Here is a 24,051-nt window from a genome sequence, read left to right as displayed (position 1 = left end):
GCCACAGGGCAGATAGCCTAGTACTAAACTATGAAACTATGAAATTATAATTAAGGCAAAATGGAAAGAGCAAAAAAAAATCACAGAACGAAATCAATCCAAAGTTGCAAAAGTCAGAATTAAAACTACCAATATTGCTGTCTTCAATGTATCTTAACAAACTAGCAATGACATAGCTGAAATAAGACCATAAAGTACCAAGGATAATATACACAAAACTACATGGGTCATAAAATTAAACAGCATACAATAAGAAATGACCGTTCTAAACACATCACAGTGATGTGACTGATAATAGCCAATCAAAGTTACTACAAAATACAAACTACCTTTCTAAGCTCAAATTAGGAAGCCAAAGAAACAAATAATAAAAAATGACTTAACACCGAAATTCATCAGCGTGGCACCCAGCCACATACATATATCATAAGCCTGTGGAGCATCACGAAAAATCTAAGGAAATGGAAGCAACTTACTACATCTAAAAAATGTAAAATAATAAAAAATAGATATAATAATGATAACAAAAATACAATGAAACATGAATGTGGAAAGGCCAATCAAGTGCTATAGTTTCTTCAAGAAATATTAACAAATACAAAAAAAAATCAACATAAGACTACTAAGGAAAAACGGTTAATGGCACAAAGGTCTCATTTTAAGTATTGGTTTGAGTGAAACTTTCTCATATGTCCCCCAGAAATTACTGCTACTCTGGAATAAACTCCCAATTCATGTTAAGCAGAGCTCTTCAATGACCATATGACAATTGGATGGAGACTGTAAATTTACCCCTGGGGAGGCAGGGGCTGCCAGTGCTGATCACAGATTTGCTCTGCAAACAATCAAGCCATCTAACAATGGTGAATTAGGGAACAGGGGTATTACATGGCTAGGCTTGTAAAGGCCCTTGGGCCATTAGCCTAGTCACCTTCTATGAACCTATGAACAAGTATATTGACTATAGAATAGCACATTGTATGCAGGGAAATGTAGTTTTATCCACTGATGTGTAGATCAGGTTGAAACTAAGACTGCCATAAATAAGATGCTTTGGGTTTTCTGGTATGTCTGCTTCAGCATCTGAAGTGCCATAAAAGTAACAGATAGTGAAAATTCTTGTGGCCTTCAGGTTGCATACACCTTCACATATATCTATCTATATATTTATATAGTTCTTATTTATCTAGTTCTGTTTTATATTGTCTGGTTTCTGTTAAGAGGGTAAGTAGCTTTTAAATTCTGGAAAGAGGCAGTCATTAGTGTTGTAAGTCTTTGGTTTAAAATTTAGTCTTTTAAAATTTAGCATTGTACGCTTTCGGTGCAATGAGATTCAGTCAAATGACTTTTCAGCATTTTGAAAATTAGGTGATTTGGTCTCAGTCAAATGAGATTATATATTGTTTGTCTTTCGGCTTTTTCCCGGTAAGGGGTCGCTACAGTGGAACTCCGGTCCGCTAATCATTGGCAGTAGATTTTTATGAAACGCCGAGGTGCCAGCTCGACGCCCAACCTTCAACGAAGGCATGCCCATTTACGCACGCATATCTTTCGAATGCTACCCAACCGCGTGGAGGACATGTAGACTCCACACAGATGGCACTCCCGAGCCAAGCCGAGAATCGAACGGGAGAACCTCTTGCTGTGAGATAATGTTACCACTGTACCACCGTGGTATATATACATTTATGATGTCCCCACTCTGGATCAGTAATCAAGGAGCCTGAATTCTCACCACTGGCACTGGAGAGGGATATTCACTTGAAACAAAAATGAATACACCCAATTTATCCAGATGCAGCTCTCTGCATCAAGCACAATTCCCTTTAAGAGCACACAGGAAATACACTCAATCCTAGGTCTGGGTTTCTCTATCTGTCTCCCTCCAGGTCCCCATTTAGACTCCCCACTGGCACAGCTATAAAGCTGAGACCTCAGCTGAGTTTCCAAGCCAAGTTCTCCACCACTATCTCTGCGTAACCAGTGCTTCGTGCCCCTTCTCCAAGCAGCTGACACACATACTGTTTGAGATTTGATCTTCACACACACACACACACACACACACACACACACACACACATGCACACATGCACACACACACACACACACACACACACACACACACACACACACACACACACACACACACACACACACCTGGGAAAGGCTGGCACAGATTTACTACCTATGCCCCCTTCTACCCAGACTATAAGGTAGTTGGTAGTTACAGCACCAGCAGAAACTCCAAAGCCAGCTTCTCCAAGGCTCTTACAAGAGTACCCAATTATAATGAGTGAAATTACTATTAATACAAATGGTAGTATTTGGCCAATGCAGTAAGGCTAAGCTCTTAGGAGTGGCCAGAGCCATAACCAAATATATATAAGTACTCTCAGAGATTAAAATATCCTCTAAAAAACCAGCCACAATGAAACATTTAAATATATTTAATATTAAATAATAAAATAATATGACATGAAAGTGCTAAGTATCTATTTACAATAAACACCAGAGTTTCAGTCACAGGGAATATTAAAAATAACACAGGTAGACAGGTTCACACAATTACAGAAAAACAATACTTAACATATCTCACTTTATTTTCCTGACTGATCTAAAGAATTATTATTCCCTAGTTACTTACTACAGCAAGGCAAGATAAAGTGCCTTCATACTGAAATGCTGGGACTTGCAATGCTGTGTCCTCAAAGGCCAAAAAAAGGACTAATAATGCAGGAGAAGAAAGAATACTAATGATCACTCATCTTTAAATTTATATTTGCAGCAGGTGGCAAGCACTACAAACTTCTATATTTGTCTCGAAGATTACCATACCTAAGAGAAAAGGGAATATTCTGCGAAATCTCAATCTCAAACTAAGTATATATAAATCCGTATTTTCAGCCATTTGTTTTCCATATTACACAACTTGGTATTAAGAGTCCCAATATTTCAAACAGCTCATGTACACATTATTAAAAAATAATAGTTGGCGTTATTCATTTTTTTTATTAGTTTCTTTAAATTGGTAATGTTTGCAGCCAATCAAAATTGAATGTTTCTTGTCATAATGAAACATTCAAAAGTCATGCTGTTGGAGACAGAAATGCATAGCTTTAAACAGTTCTTTCACATATAATGCAAATAATGCAAATATACCCACAGGGTCGACAATAATATTTGATATTTAGGAGGAAATTGTTTTCTTTGGTATTATTATAATTTCTCCAGAGCTCATAGTATTTCATGGTCACATGAAAATATATCATGCAGCTCTTTGCTAAAGAAGCAGCATATTCATATTAATAAAAGTTAGGTTTTGATTTCCTACAGATGGATGTAAAGTTCCTTGTGCACTGTTTTTTACATACCTGCCATTAATAGAAACAATGATAATATAGGCAAAGGTGGCTGTCTGGAATATTTTGTGTTAATAGAGCAGTACAAGTGGAGAATGAGCATGTCTATTTTCAATGCTAATTGGGAGCAGAAAATGAATAAAAAAATGTGTTGGGTTATCTTGTGAGTGGTGTTATTAATATATTCTAACCCTTAAAATGAACGAAAAAGCTTGAACAAATGGACCCAGAAAAAAAGAATTCTTAGAATTCTGCCTTAGTTTTACAAAAGACAGTTATTAACCATTGATATACATCTAGACAAAAACTGGGTTTTGGAAAATGAAAGTTTCACTTTGCTTTCTTTCAGACACATACAAGTGCATGCGAACCAGTGTAAGCACATTGTGAATATTTGCTGCTTGTCAAATATCTGTTTCTTCCTATTGTGTTTAAATATTCAGCATACTCTATATCTTACTGCTGATATTTTCAGCTGTAACAAAATTATCTGGTCAAAGTGCTGGGGAGATAGAACAAGTTAAAGTTTAACCTGCAGGGATTGTAATCCAACCCAGGGGCCATTGAACCTTTGGAGTTTGATATGATGAACAGAGTAACTAGAGTGACACGTCGCAAATTCACCATAATCAAGGAGAACGTTTCCGGGTGGTGATCTCTGGAATTGCTCAGGTACTGTTGTTCCATTTTACCCCATTTCTTTCTTACTTAACTTGTGCAGGTAGCTGCCTTTTTTTTTTAAACAGCTGTGAGACATATCCAGTTAGCATTACTCGTGTTCAGTGTTTGTTACAATGAAGTCACCTTGCTTTCTGGAAAAACACTAGGCTAAGACAGGCTACTGATGTTTGTACTGCTCCTTGTACTAAGGTGCCTGCTGTGTTGGTTGTACAACGGCCTTGCACGTAAATTCTCTGCTCATCAGTGTAATACAATGCATTCAAATGTCAGAACCTTGACCACAAACTGTGAAACAAATTCTGAAAAGAAAACTGCACTCTTTCAAATTACCTTAGTTTTACAAACAGAATTTTTAATGTTGAATAACAGACATTAACAAGACTGTGTCTAAAGCTCAGGCTGTTTAGAAAGGTAAACAAACCTGACAGCAGCCTATGGCTGAGAGAAGACAGATGTCAGTGAACAGGGAAGAATTGCATGGATTAATGGAGCATTTGGCAATTGTGCATGGTTCAATGTTAAGTTATATGTGGCGAATAACCTTCCTGAGTGAATTAGTACTGCTTATGAACTAGTGCAATTAATTATTTGAAGTTTCCCTAAAGAAGTATAACCCCTGAACACTTAGTCTTTTGAGGGGTCATGTGTGAGGTCAACAGGGAAAAGATTAACTTTGAGATATAGCAAGAGAATGTTATAGTACTGAGTTTAAAAAACAAAGTCCATACTGCAGTGTAAAAAAAGACAAAACTCAAATGCATTACCTTAAATAGTCCAATTGCAGAGTGCATTAGACAAATACTAATCATCCTCAAAATTTACGGGTGTTATTAGCCACCAAAAACTGCAGCTGTGGCACTCTTTGTTTTGCCCAGTACTGGGATCTTTGTTTACCTCCATTTTCAATATATTATTATTTTTATTAACAAGCTCCAGTTTTCACAGACACTAGTTTATAATATGTCAGATGGTGTTAAACAATACACGTTACTTTGGGTATAATTTTGAGTGCACAAATAAATAAAATGAGCAAGTATTAGCTGATGATGTAAAACTAAATTAAAAGTCATTGAGTGGGTTTCTCCAAGAACGTAGCTGTTATGAAATGCTAGTTACCTTCTAGAGGGAAATGGACATTTAAGTTTATTAGATGGCTACATTTATGTCTGTTAACACTCTGAGGTAAACTGTATGGACCCCATTTTGATTATTGTCTGACAAACCACATCTGACAGAAAACAGACACAGACTCTACCTCACATATATTTCTGGTAAAATAGTAATTCATTACAAAATTTACTGAAAGGTAGGGGAGTATGACTGTAAAACAGTACAAGTGTGACATGTCATAATGAAGCTGTAGCCTGCATTACTCTCTGACATACTCAACTTGATTTCTAAGTACAGCTGAGAGTCAAAATATAGCCAAATTGCTCAAAGTCATTTACAACCGCTAACATTATCATCCTCTATTCATCGATCAAACATTTCTCCTCGCCCTGCACCCCACATCTCCACAATTTAAAAACTTCAAGTGTGTGTGACAACAGAGCAAAGAAAGAATTTGCTTGACTCTACTGTCTGCCAATATCTCAGTAACACACATACACACAAGCAGATTTAATGATCTTGCTCACACACACACACACACACACACACACACACACACACACACACACAGACATACATCTACACAAACTGTTAACACAACAGCCCCCCATTCAACAGTCATATGTTAGTTAATCTTACATACTCAAACATTTGATGAACTAGGACTCATTCACCCCCCAGTTTCAGATGTACAAACACACACGCATACATCCACACCCACACTTTCACACAAATGAGAAGTGACAAAACAATCTGACAATTCCTGGTTGTGTGGCAGTTTCTTTTCAATGCAATGCCTGTAACTCATGTGCCTATATATATATATATATATATATATATATATATATATATATATATATGTAATAGATATATATGCCTGTAAACCATATACCATATAGTGACATGCACACATGCAATGTGTGTGTGTGTGTGTGTGTGTGTGTGTGTGTGTGTATATATATATATATATATATATATATATATATATATATATAGATATATATAGATATATATATATATATATATATATATAGATACATATATATAAATATTTTTGACAGCCTTAGCAAGTACTGAAACTAGCATACAAAAAAAGACCCACAACATCCAATGTTTAATTTCTGTTTTTCTACACAGAACAAATCCTTGTCCCTATTTTTGCTCCTTCTTGCCTCTAATAAAACAACCTGTTTTTGACATACAAAAGTAAAGACTTAGAAGAGGACTGGAAAATAAATAAAGGAGGAAAATAAAAATAAAAGGAAAGATAATATGAAATAGGTGGTGAACACAGGGAACACTGAGGTCACTGAGCAGACATAAAGGAGCAAATTAAGAGGTAATGTCAACAAATAGAATTTAGACTCCCACGGGCATGTGTACTAACATAGGTGTGTGTGTGTGTGTGTGTGTGTGTGTGTGTGTGTGTGTGTGTGTGTGTGTGTCTATGTATATGCACTCAAGCACAAGCTTGTTTATGCATGTAAGCATATGCATGTGTTTGTTTCTGTGTGTCTGACTCTGTTTTTCTTTGTATGTTTGCTGAATGAAAGGTCTTGAAAGCAAAATGTCTGATCTGAATGCAGTTATTTAGTAGGCATACATTTTATAAGCATGTCCAGTCAAAACAGTACAATTAATTGGAAAATAAAAGCAGGAAACAGCACACTATAGACTGTGCAGTGCAGGCAACAGCATTTTATTAATAATAAAAGTATATCTAGACTGGTTTTAAGTGATAATACAGCCTACTCAAGTTTTGTTCAGCAGACACAGAACTGAGCAACCATTAGAGCTGATAATGAATTCATATCTACCTACTATATCTGTTCAGCTCCAATTTAAGAGTTGTTGTTGTTGTTGTTGTTGAACAACAACAATTTAAGAGTGAGAGCTAGAAAAACAATTATTATCTATTGAGAGCTAGTTTTGTGAAGAATATTCTTAGTCTGGTAAACCTGCCAATTTATTTCCCTTCTTTAAGAAAGCACTTTTATTTCTCCTATTTTGTTTTACCTTCTAGAGTGAGATATAGAGACATTTTAATACTGGCCTCCATTACCTGAAGCTTTGTCCCAGAAAAGAGTCAATGAAGATGGGGGTAAACAATATTTGCAAAAGTTGAAAACTGAGCCAATAGACAACCTACTAAAGGAAATTTGCATAGTCCATTTATCAGTTGCCCTGCATCAAGGAAAGTGACTCATATCATGGCAGCTTATGTATGATAGGACCACCAGCAACAACTGAGTAATTACTGTTTAAAAAGGTTTAGAACATACCAATATGGAACTGGTCACTTATTAAATTACTCAGAGAAGAGAAGCCAGGTAAGGCCCTTGGCTCTGGTCTGTTACTGTACCACTTTTCAAATGCTTAATATTGGATGTATGTTGTGAACAGCTACATTGACAGTATTCACTCACAAAGTAGATGATTTTGTGATGTCTGCTTTATACCTCTGTAAAAAATCTACTTTATTATTTCCATGTTCATTTATTTTCCAAGGCTGAGCCTGAGCAGGGTTTATTTTTATTAGTGTTCTACCATGTTTAACAAACAAACAAATTTTTTTGGTGGCGGGGGTCTGCACGATTTGCCCAGTGGCTTCCACTTCCTGCACCCAAATGACATATTTGCTTCTCCATCAGGGTGTGTGCCATCCAGTCTGTTTGCTTCTCAGTGAAGGTAAGAACTGGATGTAATGTAGAGACTAGTCTGTTAGTGCTGGGGAATGCCCTATTCATCACCCCAGGGCAGCTTGTGCATTCCACAGTTGTTTCATCTCAAGATGTGTGGGAGTGTTACCATTCATGGACAACCTCCCAGCCAAGTGTCTCAATTGTTATGCAGAGTGAGCATGCTAGGCTCCTTGATGTGATGATATCCCTGTATCTGCATTTCAGCAGGTGTCCCTAGTACAGTGAGCTTGGCTACCAGTGCTCACAAGATGCATATGCTACCACTGGCCTTTCATTCCCATCATCTCCAGCCTGATCCCTAGAACACCATTGCCATAAGATGCACACGGGTGTTCATTCTTGTGTAATACGTGTTCCTCTACTGATTTGAATGCTTTACTGGACAGAAGTGTGAAGCCAATAATTATGATTCCTGTAAAGTCACACACAGAACTGCATACATTAAGTACAGAAAGAATGTAATACATTTAATGTCCCCTGACCCCAGCTCCTTCTACTTACACATAATAATGCCACGGGTGCTGTATCTCCTACCTTGGGCTAAGTAGAATTTTCTGAGGTACCACAAATCCTACTTTGGACTGTATGGATGTGGTTGCAGGACTTGCAGCAGTGGGTTCACATCTCTCTTGCACTTTGTTTGGATGGTACCACTTTAAATCATTTGTTTATTCACGTCTCATTGATCAGATGCTTGGTGAGCCAGTCCCTAACTAACCTCTCTGCTTGTCTTTTCCAGTTGACAAGATGGACTACTTTTGAAGTCATGATATAGTCCTCCAAACTGCCTCCATTCATATTCGGTGGAAGTTAGTTGCTTACCAAGGATCACATTACAGAGGAATTACCACTTATGCCACCCCTACTTCTATCCTGCCTTCATACTTTCCCTAAAATGAGAATGGGTGTAAGTGTAAGAATTCCTCAGCTACACATTTACATCAAATATGCGGCTTCAATTGATCACCTTTTTTACCTTTCACCTAGATTAACCTTCTACTCATATTTCTTTGCTGTAGATCTGCCCCTCCTTACTGCAGGGCCAATCCCCTGGATCATCTGCCCTGTTTAATATGCTGCAAAAGATTCTCCTGCCTTGGTCAAGGAAAATCTTCATGTTGTGTTTTTGTCTCAGTATTCATAAAATTACTGGCTTTGAATGCCATACTGTGAAGCATCATTGCAAGATATTATTGTATTATTGATACCATTTGTTCATCATACACATAATATAAAACACTTAGAACAGTTTCTTTTTGGACCAGGGTGTCTGATTCTCTATAATATTAACTAATCCTTCCCTTATACACTGCAATTCCCTCTTCATTGGTAATTTTGAGGAGAAAAAGAATGCATCAGTCATGTTGTAATCTCCCGGGATGTCTTTTCCCTCTTACTTTGTGGAACTGCTCTTACCTCCAGTGGAGAAATTCTAGGTTCATAAGTGTGTACTAGGCTAATGGCCCTAAAGCCTTTACAAGCCTATCTCATAGACGTGCCTTGGCATCATGCCACCCGACATTAGTTACCAGTGCCTCTATCATGTAGAGCCACTGGAGTGATCCCCAGGGTGAACTTTCTATTTCCCATCTACTCGTCAAGATTTCTCTTCAAGAGGGCCAGTGAAGTGCTCTTCTTGAAGTGTATGGGGAGTTTGTTCCAGAACATGGGCAGAATCTGGGTTATGAACCTGTCCCTCCAGCATGTTCTATTGATTGTGGTAATGAGGTTGAGGCCTCTGGAGCGGTGTGGTATGGAGGGATTGGGATTTCTTTAGATATATCTTTTTTAACAGAGCTGGGTCAGACATGGCTTTGTAAGTCAATTTGAGATTGCCATTTAGTAGACGATATGAGACAGAGAATAGCTGGAGTTTTTTTATGTCTGTCCATGTAGCACAACTGCTTAAGGCCTAGGATTCTCTTCGTGAGATACTTTTGTGGCCTCTGTAGCTGTTGCAGGTGTCTAGTGAGGTACATGCCAAATGGGGCATTATATTTAATGATTACTCTAATGAGGGAAGAGTAGAGAGAGAGAGAGAGAGATGATAACCACTTTCTTCCTGGATGCAAAACCCTTAGTAATGAGATGTGCCACACAGAAAGACTTTCTGACCACAGTGGCAATGTGGTGATCAAAAGAGACGTTGCTGTCAACCTGTGTTCCCAGATCTCTTATAATGCCTTCTGTGTTCAGTGGACTACCATCAATGTGGTAATTCGTGAGAACCAGGTTTTTTCCAAAGGGGATGACGACTCATTTTTTGACATTGAGCTTAAGGCCATGGTTCTGACACCAGTCGGTCTCAGTGAGGCCATTCTGTAAAATGTCAACATCATTTGGGGAGTTAACAATAGCTCCCAACTTGCAATCGTCTGCAAACGTTGTCAGCTAGAGTACAGTACACGAAGCCAACTAGCATTCAAGCTGGATTGAGCAGCATGTAACCTGAGTCAGAACCTTCAGTTCCAACTTGAACGTCTTTTTAAAAATCAAACAAACTTGGATGGAAATGAAAGTATGCAGCAAAATCATTATCATCAGCCTTCTTTTTTCCCATTTTCTTACATGGGGTCAAGGCATTACACCATCTTTAACCAAGTCTCACAATTCAGTGTCACTCTCCTCCATCTTTGACAGCAAACCCTGACTGTCATTGGTCTTCTCTGATGTAATCTATCCAAATCTTTGCTGAACAATGGTTTCCTCTTGCTTTTTTTTATCTCTTCCCAATCATAGTATCCTTCTGTTTATATGTGGCCCTACCACCATAATCTCTTCTCTTCAACCTTCTCTGTAAATGGAGTTACTTTGGCTTCTGCTCTGATGTCCACATTTTTTGTCTGTCCTGTAGTGTGCATCCTACCACCCATCTCAGGCACTTCATCTCCCTCACCTCTAGCTTCTTCTTCTGCTTTGACTTTAGCGTTCGGGTTTCTGTACCGTACATAATACTGGCTGCACCACTGTTTTGTACATCCTACATTTAGCTTTGTTGACAATCTTCTGTCACATGATATCCCTGACATGTTGTACCATTTGGCTGCAACACCTCTGATGCTGTCTTTGACTTCCTCATTCAGACTTTCCTTTTTCACAACTACCACTGACAGATACTTGAAGTTGTTGATCTGTCCTACTTTTTCCCTTCTATTCTAATTTTCAGCTTCATCTGATTTCCCCTTTTGCTATCATAGGTACTGTCTTGTCTGTACTCCATTTCATCCCATGTGCCCTCAAATTTGCAATTCATTTTCCTATCATATGCTGAAGTTCATGTTCAGAGTCTGACTGTATTACTACATTGTCTGCATACAGTTGATTTATCGATGTATTCCTCTCTGAACTGTTTGATAATGGAGTTCATCACCAGTATGAACAGAAGTGTGCTCAGACTTGAACTCTGATTAACACCCACTCCAACTGGAAACACCTCTGTGAGCCTGAACACTGGTCATACTTGTGTCATCGGGTCCTTGTAAATTGCCTGGAGTCATTTTACCAATGTTCCTGGAACCTCAAAACATTGCAGGACTGCCCAAATCAGATTTCTAGGGACCTTGTCATATCAAACTCTAGGAATTCACAGTTGAAATCTCATCTTCAGCTTCTACTTTACTATCCATCTCACAGCAAACATCAGGTCAATTGTTCTATATTCTGATCTGAATTTGAACTGCTCATCTTCCATCTTACTTTATGCTAGTCTGCGTATTCATTTAGCAGGCAGTGTGACAGAAGACTGACACCTTAGAATCATCCACAGTTGTGGATGTCTCCTTTATTCTTGTACGCTGGCACTGCTATACTTATCAGTTATCTGGGATACACTTTTCTCTTTATACTGCACTGAATGACTTCAGGAGTCATTTCTCTCCTTACTCACCTTACATACTGTTCATATATCTTACAATACTTCCAATACTTCATCTGAGCCTACTACTTTCTCTGACTTCATTTTTCTTATAACTGCTCCTAATTCTTCTAGGAAGGGTTCTTCTTCTTCTTCATCTTTTGCTGTAGACTCTGTATGGAGTAGTGTCTGAGAGGTGTTCTTCATTCTAAAACTGATGGAAGTATTATTTCCATATGTCATCTGGAACGGTGAGCATATTCTTCATGTCATCCCTTATAAATGGAGTCTGATGACTTTCTTCTTTCTTTCTGTCCTTGACTTGCAGCTGATGGTGTTTCTTTTTGTCATTTAATTATTTTTTTTCTAGAAGCTGGTAGAGTGTCTTTGATGTCTTGTTTTTTTGTTCTTACCACTGCCATCTTAGTGTCTTTGTTGGCCAACTAGTATTCCTTCCGAGCCTGGTCTTTTCTATTTCCCTCTTTTTCCTGCACTCCTTCTTCCTTTTAAAAACTTCCTGAACTTCTGATTTCACCACCAGTTTTCCTTGGGGACCTTGTCTTCATACCTAACTTAAGCACAAGTTTTTACTAAGTTTTCACACATGCTGCTTTGAGACACTGCTCTTCTTCTTTAACTCTACCTATTTCCTCATCTTCCAGAGATACCAGAGCCAACACCCTTCCTTGAACACTTCTGCTTTCACCCCCCCCCCCAGCTATCTTCCAGGTCTTCAGCCTAGTCTCTGCTGTCCTTATAGCCTTCCCTAAGCACTGCTTGCATCTAGTTGATTGTGGCCACCAGTAGTTTATGCTCAGGGCTAACTGTTTCACTGAGGATAACTTTGAAATCTCTGATTCTAGCCCAGTGCTCTTTCTGTTCTAGGATGAAGTTTACCAGAGTTGCATTTTGACCACTCTTGTAAGTGATCTTGCGGCTGTCAGTCTCAGTGAGCCTATGTATTAGCCATTACCAAGCTATTTGCTAGACAGAACTCAAGAATGACATTTTTTTAATTCCTGTTGCCTAACCAATATAGATCAAGGCAATCCTCTTATCCTGTTCTGTTGATGTTGATATAAGCATTCAGATCTACCATTATCCACAGCACCTTATGTTGTCCTGCTTTATCTAATAGGTCCTGTAACTACTGCCTGAATGTATTTTTTCCCTTACCATCAAAACCCTACTGTGGGGCATAGGCTGAGATTATGATTAGTGCCCTCTGTATACACACTGGATTATGAATGACATGAGCCTATCACTGTTTACAATGACATCCATTACTGTCTTCAGCAGACTGTCACTCATCACAATTCTATCACCATTTCTAGTTTGTGCTCTCCCTGAGTAGGTGACTCTCGATCCCAAGTCAAGTGGCTTTGCTACACTACATTTCCTCCTTGTCCAATGGATACACAGGATGTCCTGCATCCTCCTAACCATACATGACATTCACCATCAAGATAGATCCTGTGAGTGAACACATATTTAGTGTAGCAATCCTTAGTTCATTTTTGACAGGTTGATTGGCTTTACTTCCAGTTTTTATTCAACAGGGCTAGCCCAGGTAACCTAGGCTGGACAACTAGATACCTGCTGGCCATTTTCATATTTCCCTAGGGCTGCCGGGCTTTATAGTGAGCACATAATAACCAGAACAGACACAATGACTTATCCAAGCATTAGCATGGGTCCCTGCTATAGGTAGGAGTACTTGGAATGCTCAACCCATTTATCATTGGCAAATTCTTATGACCATTTTCTGCAGGCATGCCCAAATCACCTCTAGCCAATTTCACACTGTCCTTTGACATGATGTACAGGCTATGATCCATGATTTCCTATCTAAAGGATGCTGGACACCACAGGTGATGCCTAAAGCAATTGGTCTACAAAATACTTCCACCAGTATGTACCACCTAATGTCTGTACTTCTTCTACCCATGACACCATTCAAACTTGGGTGCACTGTTTTGGTATGTTTCTCAGCTCTGAGATGGGATATATAACTTATGCTGGTGGGGGGGGGGGTCACAAGATGGCTTTCCACAGAGGATGGTGGTGCATGCATATGTGGTGCTGGTGGTGTTAGTCACATCCCAACTAAAAATAGAAAATGTCTGCTGTAGCTACAAAGGAATAAATAGCATTATTAAGGCTTCAAACTATTATATAACATTTCAGACCTCCTGGATACCACTTTTAGGACTCCCGATGAGGTGCCTCTCTACTTGGACGTAGTGACAAATAATAAAAATAAGTAATTTAATCTGTCTTCATAAAGTTTGCGGTACAATAGAGGTGTTTATTTTTGTCTTTGTACTGCTGTCTAAGTATAGTGTCGTAGTTTTACTTCTACTTGTATGGAGTGCAAACGGGTTGATGCATATCTAGGCCAACACTGTAGCATGATTAAAGTATATTTGCTGGACCTGTTAATACATTTGGTACAGATTCTTGGTGAGAAATAGTCATGCAGTCACCTTGCCTTGCAGTGATCCATCCCTTGACATTGCAAGCTTGATTCTACAAAACTTAATAGATCACATTTAAAAACACAGACATTAATAATCACATAGCATGAAACCCAAAATGATCGGCTTTATTCAATGTTACTAGTGCAAAAAATAATTTAAAAAGTGCTAACTAGATTAGATTAGGAATATTACAATTACTGAAATATGAATCTATTTAACACAGTACTATACTATATTTTTGCCCGGGTTACCTTTAGTTAATCGGCAGCCCATTCCAACAAAACCAACTTCAGCGACACGGCAGAACATCGACAACGGGAGAGCCGACATTTCCCACATGGTAAGTAGCCATTTGGCCATCAACCTGAACTTTTCCCCTTAACCCCACAGCAGTGCATTCTTGGAGTTGGAATATTTATGAAGGGGGCTGTGGGGGGCAAAGCCCCTCACATCAGTGGGTTTGTTTTACTGGTAGTTGTTGAATTCAGGATGGCCAAACGGTTACTTACTGTGTGGGAAACATCGGCATTCCCATTGTCGAAGTTCTGCCATGTCGGTGAAGTTGGTTTCAATGGAGTGGGATGTCAATTAACTAAAGGTAACCCATTTTTGCCCACATGAACATAGGTTCATAGGTGTGTACTAGGCTAATAGCCCTGGGGCCTTTACAAGCCTAGCCGTAGAACTACCCTGGCATAGTGTCACCCGATGTTAGTTCCCAGTGCCTCTGTCGAGTAGAGCCACTGGAGTTATCCCCGGAGTGAATTTTCTGTTTCCCATCCACTCATCAAGATTTCTCTTGAAGAGGGTCAGCGAGGTGCTCTGCTTGACATGTATGGGAAGTCTGTTCCATAGCATGGGCAGTCTCTGGGTTATGAACCTGTCTCTCCAGCATGTTCTGTTAATTGTGGTAATGAGGTTGAGGTCTCTTGTGTGTGGTGCAGAGGGATTGGGATTTCTTTAGATGTAGCATTTCGAACAGAGCTGGGTCAGACATGGCTTTGTAAGTCAAGCAGAGATCGCCTCTAAGTAGATGATATGAGACAGAGAATAGTTGGAGTTTTTTTGAGTCTGTCCATATAGGACAGGTGTTTAAGGCTTGGATCCTCTTTGTGAGGTACTTCTGCAGTCTCTCCAGCTGTTGCAGATGTCTAGTGAGGTACATGTCAAATGGGGCATTGTACTCGATGATTGGCCTAATGAGGGAAGAGTAGAGGGAGACAATGATCTCTTTCTTCCTGGATGCAAAACCCTTAGTAATGAGGTGTGCCACATTGAAGGACTTTCTGACCGGAGTGGCAATGTGGTGATCAAAAGAGATGTTGCTGTCAACCTGTCTTCCCAGATCTCTTTATAATGCCTTCTGTGTTCAGTGGACTACCATCAATATGGTAATTCATGGGAACTGGGTTTTTCCCAAAGGGAATGATGGCACATTTTTTGGCATTGAGCTTAAGGCCATGGTTCTGACACAAGCCGTTGGTCTCAGTGAGGCCATTCTGTAAAACGTCAACATCACTTGGGGAGTTAATAATAGCTCCCAAATTGCAATCATCTGCAAACTTTGTCAGCCAGAGTCCCTTCATGTTTGCCTGGACTTCAGAGAAGTAGATACCAAACAGGAGAGGACCCAAGACCGAACCCTGTGGGACTCCATTTGTGACTAGTTGTCAGCCTGACTTGGAGTCAGCTACTTTCACACTGTGGGTTCTATCTGTGAGCCAGTTTGCAACCCACCTTCTGATATAGGAGTTGATGCCAACCTTAGTGAGTTTTTCTATGATTCCTGAGTGGGGAATGGTATCAAAAGCCTTGGCCAGATCAAAGTAGGCTGTATGAACCACCTTGCCTTCATCCACAGCTCTGGTGACTGACTCAAAGAAGTTGACCAAATTGAGCAGGCATGATCTACCCTTCACAAAACCAAACTGTGTGGGATCCAGAGTTTGGAGATTCCCTATATCCTTGTTTATTAGGTCCGTGATGATGCATTCCATAGCTTTGCATATCAGACTCATCAGGCTAATGGGGCGATAGTTCCCAGGGTCTGTAGTCACTCCTCCTTTGTGGAGAGGGATGACTGCAGCATTTCACCATTCGGTAGGGACAAAGCCTGAGGTGAGGCTGTGATTGAACGGGGCACACAGGTGAGGTGCCATTTCACTCTGTAGTTCCTGTAGAACACATCCAGGGATATTGTCAGGTCCCATAGAAACTGTATTCTTGGCCTTGGACTGTGCTTTTTTAACCTGTGCAGCAGTAATACTGGGTGCCTGGCAATCTGATGGTATTGTGATTGGTCCTTTGGTGGGGGAGAGAGGGGTAAAGTTGGCACTGAATATGTCCGCCAGTATGCTGGCAATATCTGTTGGCTCAGTATAGGAAATACCATTGTGCAGTAACTCAGAGCAAATCTGGGTATTCCCATAGAGATTCTTTACATAACTACAGAAGGCCTTGTGGTTGTCTTTACTATCTGCTGCAATTCTGTTTTCATAGCTAGCTTTAGAGGATTTGATGAGACATCTCAACTTTTTGTTGAGGCTGATAAGGGAGTTTTTCCATTCTTGAGACTTCACCTTATTCTGCATCAGTTTCTTCCTTCTGTTGTAGAGTTTGTTTATGGCAGGGGACCACCAGATTGTCTTCCTTTTTTGGAGGAGAGTGTCTTGGTTCTACTCGGTATGGCGAAATCCATGCATTTGTGTATGTATTCGTACAGTGTACTAGTGTATGATTCTGCGGTCATGCAACTATTCTCCATTTGCATGGGTGCCATGAAGTTAGCCACCTCTGTTTTAAGGAGCCCAAAGTTAGCTTTGCAGACGTTTGTCATGGTGGTTACCTTTGCAGAGTTGCAGGGGGGGTGGGGGGGTGGGAGGAGTGTGGATTTCCAAGGTGATTAGTTTGTGATTGAATCTAACTAGGGAGGAGCTGACTATTGGTGTACAGCAACAGTCGCCCATGTTAGTAATGACCAAGACAAGGATGTTGCTACCTCTAGTGGGGGTAAGAATGAGCTGGTCTAGGTGATTGGAATTAATGAACTCCAAGAAACCTTGGGCAAGTGTATTGGTACATGAGTAGTTTACCCAGTTAATGGAAGGGTAGTTGAAGTCACCTAGTAAGAGATTGTTAGGTTGGACCATAATATTCTCCAGGGTGCTTAGGAACATGGAGTGCGAGTCTTGTGGACATGGTTGGGGACCTATATCAGGCTATGACCTGAATCGCTGTCTTACCCAATGTTAGCTGCACCTGAAGTATCTCTGATGCATTATGTTGTGCTACCAGTCTGGAGGTGTGTGCATCCTTTATGAATATAGAAACATCACCGCCTTTGGAGCTTCAGTCCAAGTTCTGGGGCCAAAAGGTGTGGAATAAGTTATAGCCTGGTAGTGTGGGGGTGCTTTCTGCTGCCTTGAATCAGGCCTCTCTTACAGCACAAATGTCAATGTTCTCCATTTTAAGGAGTGCTTTGAGCGAGTACATTTTGAGATTTAGACTTTTAGCTTTAAGCAGCAGGACCCTCAAATTGCATTTGTTTATAGCTATTATGGTCATAATATGGTCTTTGGAACACCACCTAAAAAGGCATTATAGGGGTGGCAAAAGCCTTGGCCCATATCCAAAAGCCCAGGGTTGACAGATATAGGTCATATCTGGCAAAGCATCGAGGTCTGTCAATCATGTCACCCCATGCAGACAGATACTGGATCCCCTTAAAATGACACCAGAAATTTAGCCAGTTGTTGAAATCAATCATTTTCTGCTTGTACTATGGTATCATTCTGGGTGATTGTAGGATGCTGTTCAGTGATAGGGTCATACCAGCCTGGGCTACATAATCCAAGAGCTCCTCCATGTCTCTTTTCATGTAGTCCAGGGATGTAAGTCTCAGGTCATTCATACTCACATGTACAATGACAGAGTCTTATTTGTACCTGTTGTTGAGGGACCTGAGTGCATGCGTTATGTGGCAGACACTGGCACCTGACAGGGAGTTGACTGTTACTTTCTCCTTATTCAACCTAGTGAGTGGGACATCAGTGTGCCTCACTATCAAGTCACCTATAACTAGTGTGTTTGGCATGCTGTTTTGCCTTAGGCTTTAGTTGTGTGCACACTGTTTAGGAGACTTATATGTCTCATGATTAGTGTTGTGTTGTGGTGGTCGAGTGTGTTTCTGCCTTGGAGGTCTCTGCTGCTTGGGTAGATTTTTGTTGAGAGCCTCCATGAAGGTGGGTGTGTGGTTTGTGTTTTTATGTGAAGGCAGTGCTGGTGTGTGTTCTGGAGGGCTATGTGTTCCATGTGGTGCAGTGCAAGTACCAAGGAAAAAAATGACTGGAGAACAGCAAACCAATCCACACTTTCATTTCATTTAAAACACCAATAAATTAAAATAATAATGAAGTAGTATAAGTTACTACTTCATTATTATTTTAATTTATTGGTGGTTTAATGAATAAGTTTTATTAAAAATTTTAAATGGGTTTGTTTTATGTACATTTGTGGTTGTATCTATTTAAACTAGTTGTGTTGCTTCAAGGTTTCAGATTCAAATGTTATATTGGCTAATTGTGTGGGTTATTAAAGGAATGCTTGGGCAAGTTTTATTGTTCTGATGAAGTCCTGAAGGTTGGGGATGGAACCTAGGTTAACTAATTTGTTTGTACTTTATTTGTTTTACCATTAAAGTGTGGATTGGCTTGCTGTTCTCCAGTCGTTTTTTCCTTGGTATGGTTGTGTCTGGTTGCCAGCTTGTTTGGTGTAGTGCAAGTGTTGACCTTCTCCTCTTGATCAGCTGTTCTGGTCTTGGCTGGAGAGTGCATGGCTTCCAGTTTGGATATATAAGTCCATCTCTCACAAGTCTGAGTGTTGGAAGGTAAGAGGAGAGATCTGTCAGTGTACATGAGGGAGTTGCTATGTTGCCCCAGGATGCCCAAGTTCACCGGGTTAATAGGAGAAAGTACAGAGTGTGCATGAGGGGGTTGCAACATTGCTTCAGGGTGCCTAAGCTGACCAGGTTATTCAGAGAAAGCACAGGGAACTGACCTTTAGACATGCCTGGAGGGGTGGCCATTGATAATAAGTACTGCATCTGTTTCCTTGTAGAACATTTAGTACTGGTAGCACTTTTTTGTGCTACAATAATTGCTACAAGAAGTGTGGCAAAGTGCTAGACTAATAAGCTAGTATAAGTGCATGAGAGGAGAGAACTAGTAGATCTAAGGGGAAAATTAAAGAGCAGACTCTGGCACCGCTCAGAAGCTTACACAGTCCTGGATACAGCAAGTCTATATATGGACTAGACTAGTTACAGGAAAGGGGGAAACAAGCAAAAACCTGGGCTTTTAAACCAGAAAGTTTAAAGAGATGGAAGAAACTGCCCAAAAGGCCAAAAAAACACAAATTCTGGGCCAGAAACCACTCCTCTTGTGGTAGATAGGCTACCTAGTGTTTACTACTCCCACTGATAAGCTAAAAGGCTTCCCTCCAACACAGAATGGCTTGTGGGGCTCAGAAACTTATAAACAGTCCTGGATACAGCAAATCTGTATCTGGACTAGACTAGTTACAGGAAAGGGGGAAACAAGCTCAAATTCAGGATTTTAAACCAGAAAGTTGATAGAGATGGAAGAAACTGCCCAAAAGGCCAAAAAAACACAAATTATGGGCCATAAACCACTCCTTTTGTGGTAGATAGGCTACCTAGTGCTTATCACTCCCACTAATAAGCTAGAAGGCTTCCCTCCAACAAAGACAGGCTTGGGGGGGGGGCACAGGAACTTACAAACAGTCCTGGATACAGCAAATCTGTATCTGGACTAGACTAGTTACAGGAAAGGGGGAGCAAGTGCAAATGTAGTCTTTTAAATCAGGAAGTTGTGAGAGATAGAAAAACTGCCCAAACGGCCAATAACTACAATTTCTGAGCTAGAAACCACTCCTTATGTGGTAGATAGGTTACCTAGTGTTTACCACTCCCACTGATAAGCTAGAAGGCTTCCCTCCAACACAGAAAGGCTTTGGGGGCTCAGGAGATTACAGACAGTCCTGTATACAGCAAATATGTATCTGGACTAGATTAGTTACAGGAAAAGGGGGAAACAAGTGCAAATGTGGGCTTTTAAATCAGAAAGTTCAGAAAGATGGAAACACTGCCCAAACGGCCAATAACTACAATTTCTGGGAACATGGGAAAAAAGACCTGTGTTGACTGTACACCACTGTAAACATCCCCTCCCATTCCCCAACTCAATCACAATAACCACAACCAAAACTCATGGTCTAGGTTCTGTCACCATTAAATTGCTTTTTCCACCTTTGGACTTGGCAGTAGGGAAGGTAGGGACCAGGCTGCATGGCATGTTAAGCTATAATTTTGACATGGTAGGATGTGCTTACCTCTTATATGCACAAGGAAGGGAAATTAGATAATTTCATAATAGTAATCTGACACATGCGCTGGCTACCTTTATGATGTCCAAAACTGGAAATTCTGCTGATAAAATTATGATGTTACAGTTACAAAATAACAAAAAATTGAGTACACATGCTCACTTATGCTTTATTGGCATGATATATCTGTGATTCTTCAAGCACCTCCTTTCCCACTGTTTTCTTGACAGCTTGTATTTCCTTATCTAGTGATATTATCAGTTAGTATACATATTCTTCTGGCCATGTATTATGCAAGATCAAATGATGTTTTGTGTTTATGCTCTCTTTCCCATTGTGCCTGTTGGCCATCAAGTCCCTCCCAACTTGTCTTGAGCCCATCTCTGCCTCTTTAGCGGGTAGCCACCAATACCTTTTAGGTGAGAGCCATCTGGAAGGGCTGTCATTCTGGCACCATGAGGTTTGTTCTTGCATTCATCTACATTGTGCATATGAGGATATTTTTGAATGACCTTACCTTATCCCATGGGTGGGGGGAAATCTACCTGAAACAGTAACATTTTATCTAAGTGCATGCTCCTTTGTACTTACTGATAATTGCTACCAACAGATGATGACTTGGTGAATCAATGTGACAGTGTCCTATTCCATCAGATTGCAGCTGTATGCATGTTGTCTTACCCCCACCCCTCATGAATGAACATGACCTTCATCAAATGGCAGCTCTGTCAAATGTCATAGCTGCTAATCCCAATTGGTATGGCTGGGTCATAGCTGTCACTTTATTCCTTCTAGATCTCCAAAATTGGCAAAGAAAGTAAAAGTTATGACTCTGTGGCCATGCTTCTTAATTTTCCTGTGGTTCCCCCCTCACGTGATACCATCTAGCTATATGAGTGACACTCCCTTCAAGCCATTACTTCTAAAATGTGAAATGAAGAACTCAGATATATTATTATATGAATGTAAATCAATCAATATGGTATGAGCAGCTCCCATATTTAGTTTTACCTGAAGCTGAAGATCAATGGGTAAATTAATTCTTCAGTAGACAAACTATCATGGAACTTATACAAACAGAAAAAATGAGTTACCCCATATCCTGATGTTTGTAGTGGTCTATGTACATCCCTGGGTGCCAGCTAACAAGTAACAAAATTTCTTGAGCTGATGCTTCATGACATGTTATGTATGCTGCTGTCCCTATTGTAAAATAATAAAATCAATACACTTCCTTTGGTATGCCACCATGCTGTGAGCTGTAACTTTAAAAAAAAAAAATAATAATATACGGTAGAGGAGAGATATTCTGGTGTTTGTGCACACTATCCTTCATGTTCCTCCTGCTGTGTCACATATCTCAAAGGTCCCTTACCAGTTTCATGTCCCTCCTGTTGATTTGTTTATCCCACAAGTCCTCCACTCAGTGCAGTAGGTAAAACCATTCACTCCTTCACCTCTGGAGGAAAATGTGCTACTGTCTAGCCAATTGATGCATGTCTGAATATGTGATCTCATGTAGCATCTGCTTCTGCATTGCTATCACCTTATTCCATGGGAATGCTTCCACATCTTTTCATAAGGCAGGTCCCAAAAGCACAATTCCCTTTAAAAGCTCAATAAACATTTACAGTATTACTGTATACACTTTAGACCAAAAGACAACCTCAGTTAACATCATTATTTCCTCAGGAAGCTGAGCCTTTACTAGTCGCCTGCCTTCAACATCCTTATCCGTCTCTATCCTAGCAACTTTGCAATATTTGTGCTGTTCACAAGCTTAAACTAGTGTCATTTGATAGTCAAATGCATCCAAGCAGATATAGAGCTTCAGCCTTTTCTATAACGCTCTGCTACAAACTATATCAGCTTGGCTACTTATCCCAACTCATATTAGCTCCCATATGATTGTGAAATCTGGCTCTGCATCTGCAGCCTTAGCATATGACTTGCAGGTGTCTTTATCTTAGTATACCACAAGTAGGCCTGTCACAACCCCTCCTCCCCAGTTCTGTAAGACCATGCCTTATACTGCAGTTTTCTGTGGTTACACTTCTTAGACCAACCTGCTGAAATATCTGAAAATGCTTAGAAGCTGTAGTGACAGCTACTGAGCTATGAGCTCTAGACATGGACTACACCTACTGTGTAGTGTCATATGTCATGCAGGTAACCATAAGCTCCCCTTGATTATCCTGCTTAAAAACTCCATTGACAGAACGATTCCTTTTTATACAGGTAACAGGTCCAGAAAATGTATGCCACTACAAATTGTCACCATGAACCACTATGTAAGCCATTATGATTTAGATCATTGCCATGTAAAATTGCCTCTGACGACTGCTATTTTGGGATATCAGAGTAAAGCTGGATGTCAATACTGAGCATCTACTCACCTTACCAAAAAGTATTCTACTGTACATGGCCGTGAACTGTTCCCCCTTAACACAAAATCCTTCCTCGTGAATGGACTGACCCAAATACAGTGGTGGCTCTTTAACCTCGCTTTGAGAGCACTCCCCATGTCTTTTTTGGAAACTCACAAGTTCTGGTTGGATGTCTTCTTTTGATCTTACAGCTCTTAATACTACTGTATCACTGATGTGCTCACTTCATCTATTTGGGGGATGACAACACTGACCTTCTGCATTGAGATCTAATACCAAGGAAAACAGTGCTTTAGCTGGTTCTGTATGCCCAGTTTCTACAAAAAGGCACAGTAAATGTTTGACACAATTTTTCAAAAGCCAATGTTTCCTTATTTTCTTTTAATTACCATTCTGAGATCATACGGAAATTTTCCATTTAGTGAACCATTCTTCAAATCTATGCTATTTTCTTGGCTTTCTCCACACATGCTGAACTTCTGAAACGTATCACATATGGATATATACCTACCATATAGACCCATATTTATCACAATAAATATTTTTTCACATATGCATGCCCTGGTATTTCTACACACTCAGCTTGACTAGAAGGAGCAGAATAGCTGACTCCACCTCCTTGCAGCACTTTATCTACCATAACCTTTCAAATGAAGTATAGGTAGATAAAATGGCTTCCTCACAGATATAATCATTAACCAAGCTTCAGTAATGGTAGAGCAGGCAATGAATGATGTTGATCTGCATTGATGCTTTCCTGAGAAAAATCCTCAAATTATGATATTTTACATACCTGCCAGGAGGGAAGAGAAATGTCTCATCAGCAACCAGTCTTGTTGCTTCTTCCTCACCATATCCTCCTTTATGGAGTCTCTTGCTCCATTACATTGATTGCACATTGTATTCTTTCTTAGCTGCGGTAAATCCATTCAAAGACTGATATATTGCTAGAAAAGAATAAATATGATATCACATAAATGCATAATAATGTCAGCAAATATAATGACCCTAACCAGGCTAATGCAATACAAAGTGTGCCAAATGAAGAAAGCAAAACATGTAAAGAGAGTAACATGT

General features: G+C 39.9%; 1 protein-coding gene across 2 annotated transcripts in view; it reads left to right on the top strand.

The window, feature by feature from the left end:
- Nucleotides 1-3,963: 3,963 nt before the first annotated feature.
- A1CF (APOBEC1 complementation factor) overlaps nucleotides 3,964-24,051 on the top strand; it is a 605,281-nt gene continuing 585,193 nt past the window's right edge. For both annotated transcript variants that reach the window (XM_044056418.1, XM_044056417.1), the window contains exon 1: nucleotides 3,964-4,031. The gene's annotated coding sequence lies outside the window, so the exon portion shown is untranslated. The remainder of the gene's footprint in view (nucleotides 4,032-24,051) is intronic.

Source organism: Protopterus annectens, chromosome 14.part0 (genome assembly GCF_019279795.1).
Source record: "Protopterus annectens isolate FY-2018-M chromosome 14.part0, PAN1.0, whole genome shotgun sequence".
Taxonomy (NCBI): Eukaryota; Metazoa; Chordata; order Ceratodontiformes; family Protopteridae; genus Protopterus; species Protopterus annectens.
This window is presented reverse-complemented; position numbering and strand designations above follow the sequence as displayed.